The sequence below is a fragment of the Vicugna pacos genome, chromosome 10 (assembly GCF_048564905.1).
Source record: "Vicugna pacos chromosome 10, VicPac4, whole genome shotgun sequence".
Taxonomy (NCBI): Eukaryota; Metazoa; Chordata; class Mammalia; order Artiodactyla; family Camelidae; genus Vicugna; species Vicugna pacos.
In genome coordinates, this window is record NC_132996.1 from 73,935,477 (window position 1) to 73,947,595 (window position 12,119).

Here is a 12,119-nt window from a genome sequence, read left to right on the forward strand (position 1 = left end):
TCGGCCGTGCAGCTTGGGACAGGTCAGTTCCCGGACGTCCGGGCTGGAGCTAGTCCTTGAAGAGCCTCAGGGTCCAGCCTGGCACAGGAGGGCCCGGTGAGGGCCCGGTGTGGGCTGTAAGGATGCGACCAGGGGCTGGCGGGGGCGCCTGAGCTGGAGTGGGGGGCGATGCCTCCCCTTGGCAACCATTCACCAAAGGAGGTTCCCGGAGTCCAGCTCCGTGGGCTGCAGGGTACCGAGTCCCACCTGGAGACGGCCGCCCCTTCTGCCAGCCACCCGGCCAGGACCCTGGTGCCCAAGTGGCCGTGGCTCCTGGGAGGAGCTACTCCCGACCCCAAATCAGGAAGTGTCCCTGATCCCATCTGATTTCAGCCCGTTCCCTTGCATCCTGGCTTCCCAGGAGGTAGGAGCAGAGCCGGCCCCTCAGGAGGCTCCCCGAGTCCCAGAAGGGAGTCCTCTGAGCAGGTGTCACACTAAGTGAGTTGCTGTGGGGGCCATGCTTGCAGCCTAAGGGGCCTTTGGGATAAGCAGACCCCATCAGGAAAAGGCCCCTGTGTCCTTCACCCTAATTCCCCAGCCCCCAACCCCACTGGGCTGGGAGTTTTGACTTAAGCAAATAATGTGCACCAGCTAAATCACGCACCAGGAGTCTGGTCCTCACCCTCCCCTCCCACTGCCCTCCCACTGCGCAGGCCTTGAACTCCACGGGGCTTTGCATACTAGGGGGCTTTCCCCAGACACCCTCCAGCCCCGGCCTCATGGAGCTGGGGCAATGGGGCTGTGATCCCAACATGCAAGGAACAGAAGCCCAGAGAGGACAGAGTGGGCCGCTGGGGTCCACAGTGGACAGCAGGGGTCCCCGAGTGGGGAGTGACCACCATCCTGCTCAAGTGGAGCGTGCGGGAAAGGAGCAGGGGTGAGCAGACGAGGGCCGCTTCGTCTGGGCAGAGCACCTGCCTTGGACCCCAGTGCCCAGCGCCCAGCCCTCAGCTGGTGCGGGGGCACTTAGCCTGCTCTGGGACAACTGTCTCTCCAGACCCCCTTCTCCCTGTTCCCGGTGAAGATGCCTGGCCTCTCGGTGGGGCTGCCCCAGGGGCAGAATGTGGCCCGGGAGCCCCAGCGCCCCCCAGGCCCTCCCAGCCCGACAGCCTCCAAGACGCAGACGCTCGTCCTTCTGGCTTTGCGTCCACCGCTGGAGGGTGCTCTCGCTCTCGGGCACGCAGACCCGGGGCGCCCGCCAGGCACACAGGGCCGCACAAAATGGCACCCGTCTCGCCCCCCTCAGCAAGAAGGGAAGATGCTGCTCCTGGGCCTCGGGCACCGCTCACTCTGCCTCCAGCCCCTGCCGGCTTCGCGCACTCTTCTATCTCCAGGAGCGGCCATCAGGGCCCCTTCCCTCCGGCCCCAGGGGCTACAACCCCCAGTTTCCATCCTCCAGTCTCGTGTTTTGGCCCCTTCCCCAGGGCCCCCACCTGACCGTCTTCCTCACTCCCTCCCCCAAGTCCTGCCTCTTTCTCGGAATGTCCACCCTGTCCCCACTGGAGACCGCCCACCCCTCTTGCGTTCTCTCTCACGTGTGTTCAGGTCTCGCCCCATCCTCCCCACGAACTCCTCTCTCCTGCTCCTGACCCTCAGAAACGTCCATCTGCTTCCTGCTCCCGCTTCAGAGGGGCCGGGCTCAGAGGGACTTCGGGCTGTGGGATGGTGGCCCGTGGCTCCCAAGGAAGCCACGCGGGTGAGTGGGTGGGTTGGTGGGCTGGAGGGCGGGGGTCAGGGTGTCTCTCTGCAGTCTCTGCAGGAACAGCTGGAGGAGCCAGTCCAGGGGCAGCTGGAGTCCATCCTGGGCCTGGGGGAGGTCTGGCCTGGTGACTCTGTGGTCACCCCTTCGGTGTCTGTGTGTCCTGGCCTGGCATGGAGTGGTGGGACACCGGTTGCTGCGGGGACCACGCACAGCCTCAGCTGGGGGCCACCACCTTATAGCGCTGGACCCATGCGTGTTGCTGCTCACCGTACGGTGTGACCGTGGGATCCCCGATGCCACCCTCAGGCCAATCTGGACCTTGCCCAGGCCCCACAGAACCCCAGCGGGACTGAACTTGGAGCCATTAGAAATATGGGGTTTGGGGGATTGGGGATCCAGAAGCGACCCAACAGCCAGACCAAGATAGCCCACACCTTACTTGCTCTCTCGCTTCCTGTCCTGAGAGACATGCTGGCCAGTTATCCGGCTCCAGCCCCCTGGGGCCGTGGCTGCCCACGCGGGTCCGGGGTGCCCTTGTCTGGGGCTCACCCGCCTCTCTCTGCAGCAGGAAGAGGACGCACGGCCCCCTGGGCCGGGAGAAGAGGGTTCCCAGGCCACGATGCTGCCCCTGGAAGTTGAGGAGGGTCTCGGGGCAGGCAGGAAGGGCTGGGGAGACGAGAGACCCCAGAGGAGTTGGCTCAAGGAGGCAGCAGTGTGGTGGGGTGCGCGCTGGGGAAAATGGCCGTGCCCTGGCTCACAGTGGGGCCTGGCCGCCCGTCCCTCCGGGGGCGTGCCTCGGGCCGCCTGGCTAGGCTCTGCTTGCTGCGTGCAGGGTTTGCAGAAAGTGCTGACCGGCTGAGCCCACAGGCCAGGCTCAGAGGGGACAGGAGGGAGCTTGCTGCCCGGCCTTGGGCACTGCCGACCCAGCTCCCGTTTCCAGGGCACCGGAGCCACCAAATCTGTCGGCTCTGTGCCCATGGACGGGCTTGTCTGGCCACTCAAGGCCGGGCTGTTGGCCATCACCAGGGAGAGGGTTAAACATCCACCCGTCAACCAAGGCTCCTGCCCACCCCCCACCCAGTGCCTTCTCCAAGACCCTGGACCGCCCACCTTTCCCCTGGGAGCAGAGGGAGGAGGAGGAGAAGGCGGATGGAGGCAGTGACCCTGCCGGCCCCTGCGGGCACCTTCCCACGTGCCCCCACCCCGCCTGCATGCCCTCTGCCCCCAGTTCTCACGGGGCCCAACTCCTGATGGAGGAAGGCTTGACCTCCAGGCTAACTAGCTCTTGCCCGCTCCTGGGGGGCCCCAGGCTGCAGGGAGGGGTCTCGGAGAGCAGTGCTGAGGGAAACCCAGCAGCCTCCTAGAAGGAAGAGGCCTGGAGGGCCCAGGGAGGACCCAGGTGTGCCATCTCTGTGGTCTCTGACCCTGTGGTCACTCTGTGGGTCCCAGGGGACACGAGTGGGCAATGCTGAGATGAAGAAGAGTGAGCCAGGGCCTGTCTGCCCGGTGCGCGCAGGGGCCGGACAGGGACCCTGAGGGAGAAAGAGCAGACGGGCTGGGAGAAGCATGGGGCCAGAGGCAGGCCAGGGAACTTGGTGTGGGGCTGAGAGCTGTACCCCAGGGGCGCTCCAAATGAGCGCTGGCCTCGTTCCGGGCCCCGGGGAGATCACAAAGGGGCTGGGGTCTCGGACCTGAGCCTAATAATTCCATTCCCCAAGGAAGATGCAACGTGAGGCAGAGGGAAGGGCCCAAGGGGGTCCCCGGCCGTGAAGAAGGAGGGAGGACACAGGGCCCTGGCAGCATCAGGAACCCACTCGGTCTTGCCAGGATGGGGGGCACGTGGGGCACAGTGGGGCTGGGCAAGAGGGGGTGACATGAGGCTGGCAACAGGGAGTGGCCACATTGTCGCGGGGGGTGGGGAGTGGGGGGCAGTGTCTGGCGTGGAATCAGGCCTCTGAGGGTGGACACGTGGGCCCGGCTGGCGTTAGCAGTCAGCAGGACGTGGAGCAGGCTGGAGTCAGTGCGGAGGCCCAGGCTGCGTGCTGGGGCAGCGGGGGATGAGAGAAACCGGTTTTGCCCAGAGTGCGGTGGGACTGGAGTGAGTGAGCCGGCAGCACGCAGCCCCCCGCCCAGCCGCCCCCCCCCACCTCCGGCCCGCTGCCCACTTGGGAGCCTTCTGGACTCCATCAGGTGTCACAGCAATCTGGCTGTGACATAATGAGGCAGGCCGGGGTTGGCGGGGTGACCTCTTGTGGCCCCGCGGTTTGGAAATCCCCAAGTCAAAACGACCCAACAGACAAGCTTGAGACTAGATTTTCCAAGCGGGTCCCTTCAGTCACCAAAAGCACAAGTGGACAGGCCCTTTCCATCACCGCGGCCTGCGGACGGCAACGCAGCTGGGGCCCCAGGACCACCGGGGCACGCACAGAGCCGTCCCCAGCCCTCTGCTCCCTTGGCTCACCGCTCCTGGACAGGAGGCTAGGACCGCTGGCCACCCGTGTCCCCGCAGATGTGAGCAGGGCTGCCTGGAGCCGGCATGCGAGACAAAGAACAATGTATGCTGGAGTGCTAAATGCAGTGTGGCCCCATGCCACCCTCGGCACCCGCCACGGGGTCCAGGGGCTAGGGCAGCTGGCAGGATTTGGTAGCTGGAGAGGGTCTGGCCAGAGCCGAGCCCCAGTGAGGAGGCTCGCGTGGCCGGGATCCGTAACTCACGTCTGGGAGGGGGAGGCACCCCCAGCGTTGCTGGTTTTGGGGGGGTGTTGCTTGAGGGATGGAGAGTCCCTCCCACCCCCACGTTCAAAGTCTTGTGCAAGCGACTTAACATCCCTTTAGTCCTCCCCTCCAGGTGTTATTTGGAAAAGAAAAATACTTTTCAAACTGCATGCTGAAAACTTCAGCATGAAAATTTAATGTCAGAAACCGCATAATTTCTTTCCCAGAGATAAGACACAACCCCATGGGGACGGTCTCTAACCCAGAGAGCAGACTCAGCCGGAAGGCAGGGCCTGGGGGCCGCCTTGGCGGAGGAGGGGCAGCTGAGACCCGGGCCCCTCCCCTTCCCCGGGCGTCCTCCCTGGGGGCACCTGGAGCTCTCTGAAAACTTGTCACCAGCTGCCCTTCTGGGTGGCACTGGCCTCTCTGGCATCAGGGTCGGATATTTCTGCTGCCCTGGAGGCTCAGATGTCCCGGTGATGCCATAGCCTCTTCCTCAGACCCTAATTTTGGCCCCAAGGCTCCCGGCCAGCACAGAGGTTTCGGGTTGCCGACAGCTGAGCCGGGAAGGACAGTGCGGCCATCACCGCACACGACCTTTCCAAGCCACACCCGGACCCCATCCTGGCCAGCAGCGCCGCCCCTGAGGGACATGAGGGGTGCACGTGGGTGCTCCTAAGCCCGAGGCTGTGGGGGACACTGTCCCGTCCAAGGCTCTGGCACTGGGTCCACACCAGCTGCCAGCCCCCAGGGGCTGGGCCTGGGGGCGGGTGCTGGCAGTCTGGGACTGCCCTGGTTGGCCCCCACGTTAGCCTGGTTTGGGGGGAGGTGCACAAAAGACCCCAGACTGAAGCTTGCCTGGGCTTCCCCCTGGTGATACAGACAAAACTCCTCTAGGTGGTCCCCAGGGGTCTCCACCTGGAATGGAGCCTCCCCCGGGCCCTTAGGGAACACCCGGACCCCCACGCCCAGGCCTTGCCTGCCCAGCATGGCTCAAACTGGACAGGCACCCCGAAACGAAGATGGGTGCCCCTGGAGCCTGCAGGGCGCCAGGCCCGAGTCTGGGCCTGCGTTCCTGGGGAGGGGGTGGCGGGAGGGTGCCTTTCCTGGGGGCAGGGGCCCTTGCAGACCGTCAGCAGACGGCCTTCTCACCATGTGACGCTACTGCCCCCGTCAGGCGGCCACCCTCGGGGCTCCATCCCGGTGGCCTCCCCCAGCCCTGCTCTGGGGGGTCCGGGTACCCTGCCAGCCTGAGGGGCAGGGGAGTTGCGGCAGGGTCCCTGGGTCCCCATTTTAGCAGAAGGAGATGAAGGCCTGCTGGGAGGGGGCGTCCGTCTATGAGCAGACAGCCCCAGAGCCCCCAGAACATGGTTTCAAGATGTCCAAGCCCCTCTTGTGACAAACCCCAACATTCTGGGGTCCCCCAAGCCCGGGGGACCTGGCTGCCTCACCCCAGCCCCCTAGCCCCCGTGCACAGGTTCCTGCATGGCGTCCTGGCTCGGGCCCCGGCGGGGCAGGGATGGGACGGGGTGCACACGTCCCGGGGCAGGGCTGGAGCCAGGCCAGCCTGCAAGCTCCTTCTCCCAAACTTGGCAGTGTCTCTCCAAGCCTGTCCCACCCCCTCGAGGGGACAACCAGGAGTCAGGGGGCCACTCTGTTTTGGGCTGTTTGTGGGCCCCTCCCGGCGTTGTCATGGCAATATGGGGCGAGGCCGGGGAGCCATACCTCAGAGGTGACTAAGTGTGCCGTGTGCCGCGTTATAGTGCCCGGCGCCCCCCCGGGACTCACACACCTCGGGCCCCGGACCTGGCCCCCCGCAAGAATGTTCCATGAGCCCCGTGGGCAAGCATGTGGCCCAGCATGCCAGGCCAAGCACGCCCGGCCGGCGCCTGCTCCCCTCCGGCCCCAGGGTCACCACCAGGCCCAGAGATTTCCGGCTGCGGCCACCCTGCCCGTCTGGAGCCTCCTTGCTGCTGTCTTCCTGGTACAAGGACCTTCCGCGTCCCCTGCCTTCCTTTGTGTCCCTGCAGAGAGACCCTTGGTCACTCTTCCTATGCTGTGTCCCGCCTGCCCTGCAATGCGCCCCACACTCCATGGGTCCCTCATGGTCCTGGTCCCCCAGCCGCCCCCACAGTCTGTCCTGCTTCTCAGGGAACAAGCGGCTGACCGGCGACTTCCAGCCTGCAGAGGGGCCCTGGGTGGGGAGGAGAGTCCAGGCCAATGTGAGGAACGGAGGCCAGGGCCGCAGCAATGGCTTTTGAGTGGCTACTCTTCACCCCTCTCCTGGGGGCCTCTCATCCTCCCTGGCCCTGGGGTCTGGAGACCCCTGGTCAGCAGCCCTGGAAGAGCCCGAGGTCAGGGGAACTGGGCCTCGCCGCTCTGGCTGGGGCCATTGTGACCGATGCGCACAGCTGTGTCCCACCTCCCAAAGCTATTTCGGTTTTAGCAGGAGTCAGGAGGGCTGGCACGCGGGCCCCCCGGCTTCCAGGCGGGCAACACGATATTTTCAGATAAAGGACATCGCTCATCACTCTCCCTGGGCAGCTGCCGGCTCCCCTCACTCTCTAAGCCCCAAAGGAGGCTCGGAACACACAGTTTTCCTGTCTTGTACCAGCCGAGGGGCCCAGGCGGATTTAGCCGGGGTGAGCCTGGGGGCCGGGACAAGCAGGGGATGTTCTGGAGGTGAGGACAGGCCAGGATGGGAGCGGCCGCTGGTCCTGACACCACTGGCCTCCTTCAGGACGGGCCCCCAGGCCTTGGGCCTCGTTCTTATTTGGGGGAGGCGCTTTCTGGAACTGTGCTGCCTCTTCCAGGGGGCCCGGGACCAGCCCAGTGTGGCCACGCCCCAGGGCGCCCCAGGGTCCTGGCAGGGGGACCTCCTGTTCCTGGGCCCTGGGGACAAGAGGCCAGAGCCTCAGGGCTCGGGACTCACACACTCAGCTACGCCTGCCCAGGGTCTGGATGAGCAGAGACTCCCTGGAATTGCTGGCCACCTGCTGGCCTTGCCACTGTCCCCTCAAGGGTCGGGGGCCGGATGAGGGAAGGTTTCTAACCTAGACCAGCAGGACTGGAGGCACTTCCAAGGATGTGGGTCGACATGACACACCTGGCAGTGACGAGGGGCCCACTTCCGGCAATGCCCTCCGGCCTGGACAGTCCCATGGGCTAGACGTCCCATGAGACTTTCCACCCTGGTGTGTGAGGGAGCTCACCCTGGACCAGGGCGCCACGCCCAGCAGGGACACAGGCTGTGGCAGGCCGCACAGGTGGCAGGGCGTGGTCACAGACAGCCATGGGGACAGAGACCTGGGCTGGGCAGGGGGGCTCCAGGCCTTTCACGACACCCCAGAGCAGTGAGAAGCCCCCTGCCCAGGTGCTGGCCATTGTCTGCTGGCCACTAAGAGCGGGGTAGTGGGGTGCCTGTGTCCCCCTAAATCCCCAGATGGGCCTCTCATGTCTGAGGTCCCCATGGCCTGCCATCACTCGGTGCTCTGGCTTCAGAAAACACTGCGGGACAGCCTCGGAAGGCCACCTGCCACCCTGCCTGCCATGGCCTGGGCCCCGGCGCCCACCTGCACCCCTTGCCCGCTCCAGCCGGCCTCTAGATCTAATGAGCGTGTTTTGCAGGCCCTTGAATCTGGCCTTCAATGACCAGCTTGTCAGTGGCCACGCCCCACCCAGTGCCCCTGGACACACTGAGCTGGGTGCTGTGGGCTCACGGTCACGCTCAGGGGGCAGGAGGGTGTTCTTAGGGGTGTCAGGGCTCGATGTGGCCAGGCCAGACGTCCCGGGGTCTCCTGGGCACCTCCCAGGACTGATGTTCAAAGGGGGGCCCCCTACTGCTCATCAGTGGGGCCAGCTTGGAGCCCCCAGAGAAGGACAAGCTGTGGCCCCACCCTGAGGGCCAGGGGCACTGACCCTGCCACTCGGCTGAGGGGCCAGATCCTGAGCACGGCTGGGCTGCGTGTGCTCAGGTGGCCCAAGGCGTCCCTCTCCGGGCACCCCGGCCTTCCGCTCGGCAGGCACGCTGGTCAGCAGAACCTGGTCTCCCAGCCGCCAGGTCCCTCCCATGGTCGCCCGGCAGGAAGGGGCTGCACCCCGCCGCCAGCCGCTCTGTACGGCGAGGATGACCTGCCGCTGAGGCCTGTGACACCTCTGGCTGCAGGGAGCAGGGTGGAGGGTGCCTATGGCGGGGGCCGGTGGAGCCACGAACCGAGGTGGGGGTCCCTAGAGCTGCGGGACCCCAGCTCCCTCCGGGCACCGCTCACACACTCACACATACACACACGTGTGCACGTGCACCAGCCGGACGTGAGGCTCTGCAGTGCCCAGCTCACACCCCCGCCCTTCTGACCAGCAGGCATGGGGTTTTATTAGGGCTACAAATCAGGTACCACACAGTTTGGGGCTGACATGGTTTTTATAAGAATTATTTAGGGCCCTGGCTGCCGGGGAAGTCCCAGGGAGGACCTGGCAGCGAACATCAGCTCTTGGGGCTGTCGGAATCCCAAACACCCCCCAGAGGGAAGGTGTGACAAGGCGTGAGAAGGCCAGCTCCTTGTGCTGCTTATGGGGACGTGGCTCCCCTGCCCTGTCCCCACCCGCAGGCTACTGGGAGGCGCCGTCCCGCCGCGAGGGGACTCAGAGGCCCAGCCCCTCTCAGTGGTCTCCCGAGGTCCCTCAGGAGTACCCTCAGGCCCCCCTCAGCCATAAGCGGGCACACTTCTGCCGGCGGGGGTCTTCCCTGCGCCCACTGTCCCGATGTTTGTCACCCAGTGGCCAGAAAGAATGTCACAGGAACAGCGCGGTGGACAGCCCAGGGCACCCGCCTCCGTGTCCTGGAAAGCTGCTCACATGTGCCCATCTGGAGGGGGCGGCGGGAGGCGCCCCCCACGCACTGGCACAAACTCACAGACATGCTGGGTGCTGATCGTGGGCGCACTGGAGCCCTTCCAAACCTGTCCAAATAGCAGAGCCCTGGGCACCGGGGCAGCGCCTCCCTCTCTGCTCTGGCTTTAGTGCCCAAGGACCCGGCCCAGGACCCCAGCTTTAGGCCAGAGGGTCGGGGGCAGGGAAGCGGCCTTCCAGGACTCAGAGGGACAGGACACCCAGCGGAGCGGGCCGGAGGAAGGAGGGGCTGACCTCGGCCTGCAGGCGGCCCGCTGGGGACCCCAACCAGGACTGTGCTCCGGGACACTCTTGGGAGAGCCCTGAGGGCTGTGGGAAGACACTGGGTTCTGGCCCCTGATGGAGATGTGAGTGCCCCCATGGGAGGGGGAGGAACACCAGCCAGGTGACTCTCACGCCCTGTGTCTGCCGGGCCCCTGTGGAGGCTAGGGGAGCCTGGCGGGGGGAAGTATCTAGCCATGGGGGGAGCCCCTAGGACCCAACCCTGCAAAGGCAGAACCAGGGATGCAGCCTACAGAGCCAGGCCCAGACAGGAGTGCACTGTGCCCAGTGAGGACAGGGGTCTCCTCGCCATAGCGCCATAGCATCAGGGCTGCACCCCCCCCCCAAAACCAGGAGGCGGCGGCTGATCAAAGCCAGATGTGGGACCAGTCAAAAAAAACGCTGCTTATTTTGACTAGGCAAAGCCCTATTTACAAAGAAAGAATGAAGTGATTTGTGGGGACTGGTGCTGGGGACAGTCTCAGTCGGGAAGGAGCAGGGCAGGTGCTGGCCCACAGGGGAGCGGTCCTGGCTGATGCTTCCTGGGCTAGAAGCCCTGGGGTCCCTGAGTCTGCCTCGGGGTAGCCAGGCCAAGCCCTGGAGGGGCGCAGCTTCCTCCGGGCTGGATGGGTCAGAACCTGGGAGGGAGACCATGGCTCTAGGCTGGGCCGGGGAGGCCAGAGCAGGGCGCTGGTTGAAATGCAAGGGCTTCCCTGAGGTGGGGGCACCCCCCCAGCTCTGGGAGGGACGGAGACCTTTGTCCTGACAGGACTCAGAGTCAGTGACAAAGATGGGACAGGCACCCACACACACGGCGACTTGGGGAGCCGTGTACATGCGTGCTGGCCCCCACGTCTGGGAAGAGGATGTCCCAGGGACAGAGCTGAGTCTCCTTGGGACCTGGGGTGCAGCATCTAGGGAAGGTGAGGGGGTTCCTGGGGCTGAAGGCCTCCTTCCTGTGCCAGCCTCACAGAAGAGAAGCCCCCAACCCCAGCCTGACACTGACTCCAGCAGAGCTCCCGGGGCCCTGCAGGAGCCAAACACGGGTGGCGTCCCCACTGGGGCCCCAGAAGTGGGGACGGTCTGTGGACATGGCTCCATCTCTCCAGAGCCTTCAGGGACTTTCAGGGACTGATAAACACCCTTGTGGTGATGAGGCAGCACCGGCCGCACATGAGACATTCCAGACTAAGCACCGGGCCTCCCCAAGCGATGATAACACACATGCCAAGCATTGTCCACAGACAGACAGATACACAGCATGCGGCCCGTGCACGCAATGGAGTATTACTCAACCTTAAAAAGGAAGGACATCCTGATACGGGCTGCAGCCCGGGTGGACCTGGAGGGCATGACGCTGAGTGACAGAAGCCAGGCACCGACTGCCACACGCTGCAGGCCCCAGCACCGCGGCGTGCCCAGAGCAGGCAGATCCAGAGCCGGAAAGCAGCCTGGGGGTGGCGGGGGCAGGGCGGGGAGCAGGGGTGGCGAGTGCTGGCAGTCAGGTGCGGGGGCCGTACGGGGGACAAGGACACGCTCTAAGATTGACTGTAGAGATAGACAACCTCAGAAATACTGACACACCGAAAGGCACGTGTGCAATGGGGATGGTCGGCCATGTGAACTGTATCCCAATAAAGCTGTCTGAAAACAGGAAAGAATGCCCCTCGACCAGCTCTTCTGCCCTGTGTGAAGTCAGGACCGGCGGCCGCCAGCTCCAGCGAGAGCAGCGGCTGGTGCCAGAGGTGCCTGGGCCTCACCCGGACCCCCCCTCCCCGCCTCAAACTCCCGGGACAGGACGGCGGGGGGCTCCTGTGTGGCCCAGCTGACGAGCCGGGCTTCGGGGTCACCGGTTATCCTCACGCTCGCTCGCTCGTTCACTCCCAGGGTTAGGGTCCCATGAGAGTCTGGAGTGGGGCAGGGATCCCTGATTTCTTCAGGTTCCTCTGTGTTTTAAGACCTGGGTGGGGGGGTGGGAGGAAGCACTGTGTCCCTGGGCCCAGGCCCCCTGCTAGGGCTGCCGGGGAGGGTGTGCAGAGGCCAGAAGACAGGGGCCCCCAGTAGGCAGTGACCTCCAACTCAGCCGGGGGTCGGTCCCGGCCACAGAAACGAGTGGGTCTCCCCCAGCAGAGGGGCCCGGCCAGGCGGTGGGGCACCTGCAGTCAGTTACTTAAGCAATGGCTTGGAGTAGAGATGACAGCGCGATGCAGCCCCGGGGAGACTTTCTGGCCCTTGAAGAGGAAAACCAGACGCGGATGGAGAGGCTTTGGCCAGATGGGTTTCCGCTCCATCCCGGAGGCCCTGGCGGCGAGGCCTCACCTGGGGCTGCTGGGGGGTCTGGGATGTGTCCCCAGGGGCCACAGGCCAGGCCTGCTGCAGTTATAACTCACCGGCACAGGCCCGCCGGCTCCAAGCAGGGCTGGGCGCAACCCCAAGGGGCCGGGAAGGCGGCTGGCTGGCCCCAGCCCCCAGCCCTTCCCCTCACAGGCTCCGC